Source organism: Lithobates pipiens, unplaced genomic scaffold (assembly GCF_037356315.1).
Source record: "Lithobates pipiens isolate NorthernLeopardFrog02 unplaced genomic scaffold, aLitPip1_a1.2 Scaffold_18, whole genome shotgun sequence".
Classification (NCBI taxonomy): Eukaryota; Metazoa; Chordata; class Amphibia; order Anura; family Ranidae; genus Lithobates; species Lithobates pipiens.
Window position 1 is genome coordinate 420836255 of NW_027507758.1, and position 13115 is coordinate 420849369.

The 13115-nt window shown below is 43.7% G+C and overlaps 1 protein-coding gene across 1 annotated transcript in view; it reads left to right on the forward strand.

Moving 5' to 3' along the window:
* Nucleotides 1-13115, forward strand: part of ZBBX (zinc finger B-box domain containing) — a 350269-nt gene that overhangs the window by 100724 nt on the left and 236430 nt on the right. The window lies entirely within an intron of this gene.

Sequence of the window (13115 nt, forward strand, 5' to 3'; positions counted from 1 at the left end):
GGAGCCTACTAAACAATCAAGTAAAGCAGTAGCCATTTATGTTTTACTTGCAGGATTTGGTGCAGGAACACGCTGGAGGTCCTCAACTGCTGTTGGGGTGTGCAGGGATTCTGGTGTGCCCTTGCACCCTTAAAGTAGAAGTTCAATTCAAATCTAACTAAGGCTAAACCTACGTCCACCCCCATTCCAAGACTATTATATTGACCCTGTGAAAGGAAAGATGTTTATAATATCGTATTCTAAAGCCGATATGGTCTGGTCACGTGATCGGGTCTCGGTACCGGACTTAGTGTAGAGGAGGGGCAGCCAACAACAGATGTCTCATAGTAAGCATATGAATTATGTCACCACACAGGCATCTGCAGCCTTTGTTTGTGATCTCTCCTCTACAATGAAACTGCTGCTGGGGAGATCATGTGACTGGACTGCAGTAGCTTCAGAATAGATAAGTGAAGGCATATTTTCTTTCACAGGGTAGATAGATTAGTCCTAGAATAAGGGTGGGTGTGGGGGGGGGGGGGGGGTGTGTAGATTTATGCCTTGTACAGAAATTCTGACGGAAAAGGTCAGATCGGATTATATTATCGGAAAGTCCCATCGTGTGTGGGCTTTATCGGACTTTTTCCGTCAGAAATTACGACTGAAAAAATTTGAGAGCAGGATCTCAAATTTTCCGACAAAAAAATCAGATCGGAATTTTTCTGACAAAGTGCCACGCATGCTCTGATCAAAACGAGACCAAAGCTATTGGCTACTAGCCTCAACGTAGTCCCGTCTGAAGGAACGAACGTCATCACGTCCCGAACTATAGGATTTTCTGACAACTTTGTCTGACCGTGTGTATGCAACACCAGTTTAGGAAAAAATCTGACGGATTTTGTGGTTTGAATGTCCGACTGTGTGTACAAGGCATAAGTCTGTTAGATTTTGAGTGAACTTCCACCTTAAGGAGGAATGGGTTACCGCAAGGCATTTCTCCCCTGCTTTTCCTATCTATGTGCAGTATCTAACAAAAGTGAGTACACCCCTCATATTTATGTAAATATTTTATTATATCTTTTCATGTGACAACACTGAAGAAATTACACTTTGCTACAATGTAAAGTAGTGAGTGTACAGCTTGTATAACAGTGTCATTTGCTGTCTACTCAAAATAACTCAACACACACACCCATTAATGTCTAAACTGCTGGCAACAAAAGTGAGTACACCCCTAAGTGAAAATGTCCAAATTGGGCCCAAATTGTCAATATTTTTTGTGGCTACCATTATTTGCCAGCACTGCCTTAACCCTTTTTGGCATGAAGTTCACTAGAGCTTCACAGGTTGCCACCGGATTCCTCTTCCACTCCTTCAATAAGACATCACAGCGCTGGTGGATGTTAGAGACTTTGCGCTCCTCCACCTCCTGTTTGAGGATGCCCTACATATGCTCAATAGGGTTTAGATCTGAAGACATGCTTGATCAGTCTATTACCTTAAATCTCAGCTTCTTTAGCAAGGCAGTGGTCATCTTGGAGGTGTGTTTGGTGTTTCCATGTTGGAATACTGCCCTGCGGGGCAGTCTCCGAAGGGAGGGAGGGTATCATGCTCTGCCTCAGTATGTCACAGTGCATGTTGGCATCCAAGGTTCCCTCAATGAACTGTAGCTCCCCATTGCCGGCAGCACTCATGTAGCTCCAGACCATTACACTCCCACAAACATGCTTGACAGTAGGCAAGACATGCTTGTCTTTATACTGCTCACCTAGTTGCCACCACACACGCTTGACACCATCTAAACCAAATATGTCTTTCTTGATCTCAGCAGAACACAGGGCATGGTTCCAGTAATACATGTCCTTAGTTTGCTTTTCTTCAGCAAACTGCGGGCTTTATTGTGCATCATCTTTAGAAGAGGCTTCCTTCTGGGACAACAGCCATGCAGACCAATTTGATGCAGTGTGCGGTGTATAGTCTGAGCACTGGCAGGCTGACCCCCCCCCACCCTTTTAACCTTTGCAGTAATGCTGGCAGCACTCATACCTCTATTTTCCAAAGACAACCCCTGGATATGACGCTGAGCACGTGCACTCAACTTCTTTGGTTGACCATGGAAAGGCCTGTTCTGAGTGGAGCCTGTCCTATTAAAACGCTGTGGGGTCTTGGCCACCATGCTGCAGCTCAGTTTCAGGGTCTTGGCTAGCTGGTAAACTTGCTGTTTTGTTTTAAGTCTAGAAGCTTTGAATGTTAGCCCCTGTACACACGGTCGGAGATTTCGACAACCAAATCCGTCGGATTTTGTCCGTCGGATTTTGTCCGTTGGATCTTGTCCGAAACTGTTACATACACACGGTCGGACTAGGTTGTCGAAAAATCCGATCATTCAGAACGTGATGACGTAATTTCGTTACGATGGGACTACGTTCAGGCTAGTAGCCAATAGCTTTGATGTAGGAATTTGATCTGAGCATGCGTGGCACTTGGTCCGATCAAAATTCTCTACACATGATCGGAGTATGTCCGATCGAACCAGTTGGTCGGGACATATTTCCAACATGTTGGAAAATTGGGTCCAACGGATATTCCGACGGAATCAGTCCGATGCATACCACACACAGTCGGATTATCCGACGACACGGTCCGATAGGACACATTCCGACGGATTCTCCGACCGTGTGTACAAGGGCTTAGAATGGCCGCGCATTTGGTCACAACATCTAAATATATTACTTAAATCATGTAAAATTGTGGCATGAGAATTACCTGTTAAATGATCTTCCTTTGTCTATGGTATATTGAGAAGCTGAGGTGCTTGTGTGGTTGTAAGACCTAAATACATTGAGATACAGACTGTTAGTAAAGTGACTATTCACTTTGCAAGGGTAGGTTCACTGAGCTTAGTAAATACGATAAAAATATTTTCACTTTAAAAACCCAGTTATGTGCAAGACAGAAAACAGACTTTAGCCTTCTAGAAAATTTTGCTCAAAAGGGTAAATAGGTGGCCTGTAGTTACACCTATAATACTCCAATGCCCTAATTCTTGTCATGTTTGCGGATACAGCATTAAACCTCTGACTCCTGGACCACAAACTAGTCCTAGCATGGTCACGCCATTTGCCATAAAGCAGATTCAGGTTTACATCTCCAATATGTGAACAACCACGAAGGATTGAACACTACTGTATTAAATTTGAGGCTGCTTTAAAAGCTGCCATTTATATCAATAATCATTTAGCTACAGACAAATGGATGCACAGTTTGACTACAGGCAATGCTGTTTGCCTGGCTGGTTATATAATGCTATTATTATATCTTTGTCGAACTGTACAGGACACAGAGTATTCATAGACCATGGGTTATAGGGTGGTACTTTGAGATGATTGGCCACTAGAAAGCTTTTGAGGACATGACCCCCTGCACATACCCCTTATGACCCTAGTCCACTCTGTGAGTCCTCTGTTTTTTGCTAGTGTTCTAAGGTGATGGATCTCTTCTCCCTTACTGGGGAATCACTCTTTGCTTAATTAGTTTTTTTATTTTCTCTTTAGAGTTCTCAATCAACTATTCAACTAAAATATTCACTGTCTTCTAAAAAAAAGGAGTAGTGCATCTGGATAGGTTCAGCTTTTGTAAAAAACTTTGGGAACCGCACCTGGACCCAGCATTGTGTAATTTTGCATGGTTGTTCACGTCGGCACTTTGTGCAATGCATGTAGTTAGCCGCAAGGCGTTATACAGGTACATGGCCTTAGTCCATCACTATGGAACCCAGACCTTAAAGACCCCTCCAAGGATATGCCCACCATGACAGACGAAGCCAAGAACCCTATACAGCAGGGATATGCAATTAGCAGACCTCCAGCTGTTGCAGAACTACAAGTCCCATGAGGCATAGCAAGACTCTTACAGCCACAAGCATGACACCCAGAGGCAGAGACATGATGGGACTTGTAGTTTTGCAACAGCTGGAGGTCCACTAATTGCATATCCCTGCTATACAGGGACCAGCCATGTGAAGTTATGACTGTTACTATAAAAACAAGGACCATGTTTGGAATCTATTAACTCAGCACTATGAATATTCAAACTTGGCACTAAAATGAAACCACTCAAAGCTTAGTGTCAGGTGGATGACCAGTTGTTACATTGCGCGCACACACACACGTTTCTTCCTGATCTTTCATCACAAGGCCATTTCTACAGGGTAGTAAGGAATGAAGAGGACCCGGTACAAAGAGACCTTTCCCATTCTTGAACAAATAGAATGGTCAGTTTATGTCAATTGTGTCAATCTAGAAAACAAATTCACCTCTTAGAAAATCATCGCTCTATCCAGTTGAAAAAGAGTTCACTAAAATGCAGTCTGTTTCAGTAGTAGATCCTCCTGTCTGAGTCTTAAGCAAACATTTTACTGTACCTATTGAATATGTTCATTCAAAGGTTCTACAGATAGGAAATTTGAGATTCTCATAAAGGCTCTCTTTACACTTGCAAAAAAAAGGATCTGTTACCATCCTCTGGTTGAAGTTACTAATATCATAGGGTTTTGTTTGCCAGTGGTCTATGTAGCAAAGAGAGCTATCCATTCCTCAGAGTAAACAAACATATTCCACAATGGCCAGGTTTTGGAGTATCGTTCGCGTTTAGGTTGTGCTGTAAGCACCAGATCTTCCATTTTGTTTGTCTTTCACCCTGTTAAACCAAACGCCAATTGTCAGGGGTTATAGGTTTTTCCAAGTGAGAGGAATACAAGACTTGGCAGCATTAAGAAAGTGATTTATAATAGATTGTTTGTAAATTTTAGCTGGGATATTGGATACATGTAGAAGAAAAAAGGCAGGGTCTACTGGTACCTCGTAATCCGTAAATTTTTGGACAATCCTCTGGACTTCTTTCCGAGTTTGGAACAGGACCAGAAGATATGTAGCCTCATTGCCTGTTCCCTGTGGCATTGCCAGAAACAATCAGTAGTGTGTGGGAAGAATTTATGTAGAAAAGTTGGTGTATAGTACCATCTTGTCAGCATTTTGAAATTAGTTTCCTGTATCTTAGTACAGATTGAAGAAGTGCTAAGCTGATAATATTGGTTTGCTGATCTGGAGTGAGCGTAAGGTTTAATTCCGCCTTCCATTTTATTAACAGGGCATCTGGTAGTCTTCTATTGCCATGCTCTTTTATGTGGATGCCCTAGAACAAATAATGATAGAAATTTCCAGAATTGCACTGACTTCCATTCACATGCACAGAATCTTGTGTCTCAAAGCCTAGTCAGCTGAAGCTGACTGTAAAACATGCCCCACACATACAGTATGTCCTTTGAAGCAAGACATCTCTTTGGTCAGGCACTTGACTAATTCGTTAACCCCTTCCTGCCCGCACTATAGCCGAATGACGGCTACATAGACTGCTTACTTAGCCGGGAGGGCATCTATTGATATTCTCCATGATTGCGCTTCCTGTGCGCCCCCTGTAATCGCTGAAAACCGTAAACAAACGTGATTGCGGTTGTCAGCATGAGATCTGTGAATTTTTTTCCCTCAATCTCATGCTTTCCAGCCTGGAGGAGAGATGTGGTGTCTTATTGAGCCCGCATCTCTCCATAAAGAGGACCTGTCACAATAGATTCCTATTACAAGGGATGTTTACATTCCTTGCAATAGGAGTAAAAGTGATACATTTTAAAAAAAATTAAATAAAAATTTAAATGCTACTGTACCCGGTAGCTCGCTTTCAGAAGCGAACACACACGTAAGTCCCACACACATATGTAAACACCGTTCAAACCACACATGTGAGGTATCGCCACATGCGTGAGAGCGTGTGCAACCTGTAAAAATGTTCAAAGCGTCGCCTATGGAGATTTTTAAGTACCGAAGTTTGACGCAATTTTAAAGTGTGACATGTTGGGTATCTATTTACTCGCCGTAAAATCATCTTTCACATTATACAAAAAATTGGGCTAACTTTACTGTTTTGTTATTTTTTAGTTCATGAAGCCATCTTTTTTCCAAAAAAAGGCGTTTGAAAAATTATTGTGCAAATTCTGTGTAAGGTAAAAGTTGCAATGACCGCCATTTTAATGTTTTGGGGTTCTGAGTAATTTTCTAGCAAAAAAATTATGATTTTTACATGTAGGAGAGAAGTGCCAGCATAGGCCCAGTACTGAAGTGGTTAAAGGGAAATGGACACTGATAATCAGGGCACTGATTATCAGTTCTGCCAATCAGTGCCCATCAGTGCCACCTACCAGTGCCTATTAGTATCTATCGGTGCAGCCTCATCAGTGCAGCCTCATCAGTGCACATCAGTGAAGGAGAAAAATTCAACTATTAAACTATAAAAACATATTTTTTTCAGTCTTTAGAAAAAATGAAAATCCCAGTGATTATTAAAGCGGTTCTCCACCCTAAAGTGGAAGTTCTGCTCATTTGATCCCTCCCCCCCTCCGGTGCCACAATCGGCACCTTTCAGGGGGGAGGGGGGTGCAGTTACCTGGATAATCCAGGTATCTGCACCCACTTCCGGGACAGACCGCAGATGCCCCGCCCCCCGTTGTGTTCTGGTAAACACACAGTTCCCAGGACACAGCGGGAACCAGCAGAGACGCGCAGCGCGACTCGCGCATGCGCAGTAGGGAACCGGGCAGTGAAGCCGCAGCGCTTCACTTCCCGATTCCCTGACAGAGGATGGCGGCGGGGGCAGCAGAGAGACGAGCGATCGCTCGTCATCTGCCGCCGACATCGCTGGACCCTGGGACAGGTAAGTGTGAATTTATTAAAAGTCAGCAGCTGCAATATTTGTAGCTGCTGGCTTTTAATATTTTTTTTAAAGGTGCGGAACCGCTTTAAATAACACCAAAAGGAATCTCTATTGCGTGAAAAAAATGCAAAACATTTTATTATGGTATAATGTTGCATGACTGCGCAATTGTAATGGAAAGTGCGACAGCCCTGAAAGCTGAAAATTTGCCTGGCCAGGAAGGGGGTGAAAGTGCCTAGTAGGCAAGTGGTTAAAAGTTGTCACGGGAAGTTCAGTCCTTCCTTTCAGTTCAAAATTTGGCCCACAAAGCTCTCCAAATAATCCTCAAAGCCCTTTTCCAAATGAAAAGGCACCCTCATTTCTAAGCGTGAGAGGACATCTGTTACAGTTTCTTTCTTTTTTGGTCACAGGTGTCTCAGACTTGTAGGTTCAATCAGTGGTTTCAAAGGAGTACAAAATAGAGTTAAAAACGACCCCCTCATTGCTTTCTTCTCTTATATCAACCAAAATTTGCCCAAGTACAGTCAAATTTGCAGAATGCCCTGAACCATCACTTTTCAAACACCACACCACATAGTGTGTGTTTTCCTAGGGAATAGTTGTGCTAATACATCTACAGGGCAAGTTCAAAAGCTTAAAACCTTTTCACAGAACGAAAAACCCATCGGAAATTTGTACTATCCTGGATCTAAAATCCCTAAACAAATACAGTACCTCCAAATTCCAAAATTTTACATTGGAATCCACAAGGTCCATTATTGCCTCTCTAACACATGTTACATATCCATAGACAGACATCCAAGGTGCCTATCTGAATATTCCCATTGATCCACCTCATCAGTGCTCTTCCATCCCTATATGATTCAAGGATGGAGACACATGAACTCTATAGCAGTCGTTTTCTCATAAAGTCCCAACATATTTTTTTTAATAAACCCTTCCAGTTTTCCGCAGTGACACAACCTTTACCTATCCTCTGTTCCCAGAGTATTCACATAGGTTCTTACACCCCTTCTTGCCCTTCTAAAAACTCAGGTCATCCAGGGTACAAGCTATCTAGATGACTTTCCTCTGAAGAATTAATCTCCCTTACAGCTATCCACAGATGTCCAAAGGACAATTCAGATGCTTCAGGCTTTCAGTTGGACGATCAGCTTCCAAAAACTTGCATTCCTACCTTCTTTTTACCTGAAATACTTGGATTTGATTTGAGACACATCCTAAGCAAAAGTCTTTCTCTCAGAGAAGAAACTGCTCTCTGTCAGAATTCACCTTCGAGCTATAGATCAAAGAGATGCCCCTGTTAGATTCTCCATGAGAGGTCTGGATCTCATGGTAGCCTCCTTTTGAGGCTATTCCATTTGCCCAATTTTATTTGAGATCTCTCCAACACAACATCTTGTTGGCATGGAACAAGCAGACTCCTTCTTGACCTAATCATGCTCCTGTCTAGCAGAAGTAAGGAATTCACTAGCTTGGAAGATCTCCAATTCAGCCTTAACAATTGGGAAGATGTGTTTTCCATATCACTGGAAAGTGATTATGACAGATACCAGTCATTCAGGCTGGGGAGGAGTTTTTCAGTCCCTCACAGTTCATGGATCATGGTCCTTGGTGGAATCCAAGCTCCCCATCAACATCCTGGAGCCTAGAGTAGTAAGTATTACTGTGCACCACTGACCCCCCCCCCCCCCCCCCCCTTCTGCAAGGGCACACAATCAGTGCAGTAAGACAGTGCTATGGCTGTGGCTTACATCAACCACTGAGGAGGAATGAGGAGTTATGCAGCCTTGAAGGAAACAAGCCAGATCATTAAGGATGTAGAATCAATGTGCAGCAGTCTCTGCTGCCCGCATCCCAGGACACCCCCAACATCTTCAACCTGATATGTCAGAGATGGGCACTGGATGTGGATATCCTGCCTCCAGATTCAACAAGATATTTCCTCTGCTTTTGGTCAGAACCAATGATCCCATAGCAGTGACTGTGGATTCCTTGACAATGCCCTGATCTCAGTTCAGACTAATCTATGCCTTCCCTCCAGTGCAAATACCTGCCCTGCATAATTGGGCAAAATAAAAAAATTGGTAATTCTTATTGCACCAAATTGGCCCAGAAGGTGCATATACACACTCAAACTATTAGGAGACAACCCCCTCTCCTGAGTATGCCATTCCTACTTTGTTAAAAGCAGGAAAAGCCACTTCCAGAAATATTTACTAGTGTACCTGGAAATACTTACAGTGGTGTGAAAAAGTGTTTGCCCCCTTCCTCATTTCCTGTTCCTTTGCATGTTTGTCACACTTAAGTGTTTCGGAACATCAAACCAATTTAAACAATAGTCAAGGACAACACAAGTAAACACAAAATGCAATTTGTAAATGAAGGTGTTTATTATTAAAGGTGAAAAAAAATCCAAACCATCATGGCCCTGTGTGAAAAAGTGATTGCCCCCCTTGTTAAAACATACTATAACTGTGGTTGTCCACACCTGAGTTCAATTTCTCTAGCCACACCCAGGCCTGATTATTGCCACACCTGTTCACAATCAAGGCATCACTTAAATAGGAGCTGCTTGACACAGTAAGGTCCACCAGAAGATCCTTAAAAGCTACACATCATGCCGAGACCCAAAGAAATTCAGGAACAATTGAGAAAGAAAGTAATTGAGATCTATCAGTCTGGAAAGGGTTATAAAGCCATTTCCAAAGCTTTGGGAATCCAGCGAACCACAGTGAGAGCCATTATCCACAAATGGCGAAGACATGGAACAGTGGTGAACCTTCCCAGGAGTGGCCGGCCGCCCAAAATTACCCCAAGAGCGCAGCGACGACTCATCCAAGAGGTCACAAAAGACCCCACAACAACGTCCAAGGAACTGCAGGCCTCACTTGCCTCAGTTAAGGTCAGCGTTCATGCCTCCACCATCAGGAAAAGACTGGGCAAAAATGGCCTGCATGGCAGAGTTCCAAGGAGAAAACCACTGCTGAGCAAAAAGAACATCAAAGCTCGTCTCAATTTCTCCACAACACATCTTGATGATCCCCAAGACTTTTGGGACAACATTCTGTGGACCGATGAGACAAAAGTGGAACTCTTTGGAAGGTGTGTGTCCAAGTATATCTGGCGTAGAAGGAACACTGCATTTCATAAAAAGAACATTATACCAACAGTAAAATATGGTGGTGGTAGTGTGATGGTCTGGGGCTGTTTTGCTGCTTCAGGACCTGGAAGACTTGCCGTGATAAAAGGAACTATGAATTCTGCTGTCTACCAAGAGATCCTGAAGGAGAATGTCCGACCATCTGTTCGTGTACTCAAGCTGAAACGAACTTGGGTTCTGCAGCAGGACAATGATCCTAAACACACCAGCAAGTCCACCACCGAATGGCTGAAGAAAAACAAAATTAAGACTTTGGAGGGGCCTAGCCAAAGTCCTGACCTGAATCCTATTGAGATGTTGTGGTATGACCTTAAAAAGGCCGTTCATGCTCGAAAACCCTCTAATGTAACTGAATTAGGACAATTCTGCAAAGATGAGTGGGCCAAAATTCCTCCAGGACGCTGTAAAAGCCTCACTGCACGTTATTGCAAATGCTTGGTTGCAGTTGTTGCTGCTAAGGGTGGCCCAACCAGTTATTAGGTTTAGGGGGCAATCACTTTTTCACACAGGGCCATGATGGTTTGGATTTTTTTTCACCTTTAATAATAAACACCTTCATTTACAAATTGCATTTTGTGTTTACTTGTGTTGTCCTTGACTATTGTTTAAATTGGTTTGATGTTCCGAAACACTTAAGTGTGACAAACATGCAAACGAACAGGAAATGAGGAAGGGGGCAAACACTTTTTCACACCACTGTATTTGCCTGGTGTGGACACATGCACTTCAGTCCCTGTGTTTACTCTCTGCCTCACATTCTGTCCTTCCTACCATTAAAACCTGAAAAGAACTTGGTCTTAAAGGACAGGCTTCATCTTTTTCCATTTTCAAAAACTTCTGGCCTCACTATTTTGTCATAACCTTTATAACCATGTTGAGGGCACGCAGCCTGGTACGGCTTAGGGGGGGGCGCTAGCTCATCCCCACCCCCTTTCCTGATTGGCCGGGCTGCGTGATCGGATAAGTGTCTAATATGGACTTTGGGGGGGGCCCCCATGCCGTTTTCTTTGGCGTAGGGCTTCCCCTTTAAGTACATACCAGGTGACGGGGCCAGCGACGTGTCAATTTCGCCGCCGAAGGTGGTGACATTGACCTCCTTCGCTAGTCCCGTCTACTTGGAGCCGCGTTCAAAATGAACGGACTTTTCTCCGTGTGCGGGAAAGTCTGTTCATTTCAAAAGTCCGGCAGACTAGCACACAGACGGCCGTAATTTTTGAGTCAAAACTACTTTCTAAGTCCGCCGGACTTTTGGGAAAGAAAAGTCAGCGGAGCCCACACACAAGCGGATTGTCTGGCGGACTCTGGTCCGCCGGACCAAGTCCGCCGGATAGTCTGATCGTGTGTACGCAGCATTAGCCAGAGTCAGTCTACCTCAAAGAAACAGTTTCTATCTGGAAGACAGACTCCCTATATGTCCTACCTTCAGGACCTCACAGAGAAAATCCTACTGCCATGTCTACCATTGCTAAATGAATAAGACAACTCATCACCAGAGCTTACACTCTAAAGGACAAAACTCCACCTTTGCTTTTATGCGTCTGATGCCATGCCTCTTGCTCCCCCAGTGCAGTGTAGTGGAGGGGTCCATTCCAATGAAGGTGCATCCTTTAATCTCTTGCTTGAACTAAGGAACCTACTGGCTTATTCCAGCTTCCTGACTACCTGATCCGGGGGATATTCTTGAAGCTCAGGGGTCTGATCAGATTATATTGATATTCCTGCAATAACTGGCTACACACTTTGATCAGCTCCAGGCTTCCCATAATCCTCTGGTATCACAGCCTTTTCTGCAGCAGGCTCTTTCACCTACCTATCCCCAAGGAGCCCTGGCCCCACATAGACATTGAATTTTTCACTGACACTTCGTATAACTCTGGTGTTTGCTTTGTTCGTCATGACAACTGGGCCTCTACCCTTCCATTGACTAAATTCTACCACAAAAATCATATTGGTTCCAGCTCTTGGAAAACCCTCTACTTTATGATCTGTAGGCAACATTCACAACTTTTCCCATTCCTTGCTCTCCTGAGATTCATACTTTATTAGTTGCTTTAAGCTCTTTTACTTCAATTTTGTGTGAAGTTCAAAACTTTACAGACCTCCACAGATTCAAACCGCAACCTCTCTAGCCAGGGGGGTGAGTCTAGCTCTCCATCTAGAATCTAGCACTCAAGGTGCCATCTCTAAAATTTGCTCATAAATTCATTGGCCCTTATATGATCACCTCCAAGATAAATAATATTTGCTTCAAATTTCTCCTCAAAATTTGCAATTTTTTCATTTCTTTGTTTCTTAAACTCCTCAACACGTTTCCTCTGCTTGCTCCTACTACTACTCCCATCTACAAAGACAACCAGGAAAATGAGTTAAATCTTGGACTCAGTCCTCCAGAGGTACACTCCAGTGCCTCATTGATTGAAAAGGATATGTCTCTGAGCAGTCTTGGATATCCACATCCACCTCATGTTGTTAAAAATTACCTTTTTAAAGCTGGCTTCAGACATGTAGGAAGGCCTCTTAAGAGGGGGTTCTGTTATCCTACTTAACCCCTACATTCCAGCATCATATCTGCCCTTATAGCGAGTGGCTACCTGGACTTTCCGCAATGCCTCTGCCAATCAGTGCAGCTTCCAACCACAGCCAATCAGCGTAGCTTCCTCCTTCCAGCCCCAAGCAATCGGTGTGGCTTCCTGCTCCTGACCTACCTATTTAAACTTGGTGCAACCCTTTGCTTTGCTCTCTGCATAAGCTACACTTTACAAGCTTGCTACCATGCCCCTTTCTAGTGGGTTCCTTCTTGCCTATATCCTGTACTGACCCCAGCTTTTGTTCTGTTTATCTTTGTCTGCAGCTTGCCCTAACCTTTTGTTTTTGTCCTGGTTATCTGTGTCCGCTGCCTGCCCTGACCTTTGGTTTGTATCCTGGTTATCCAAGTCTTTTACATTTCCTGACCTCCCTATTGTATCATGGTTATCTGTATCTGCCTGCTCTGACCTCTTGCCAGTATCCAGCTGTCTGTTCAAGTTCACTGCTATCTTGTGTTTATCTGTTTCTAGTTGCTTGATGCTTAGGTCAAATTGGACCCAGGGGTTGCAATCAGGGGTCAGCATGCAATGAGTCCTTGTGAAATGTTGATGGCTCTTGGACTCTGTACCTTGGGAGATCCACATTTCCTGCTTTTCCATGGGACCGTTCTGTCCACCTTGAA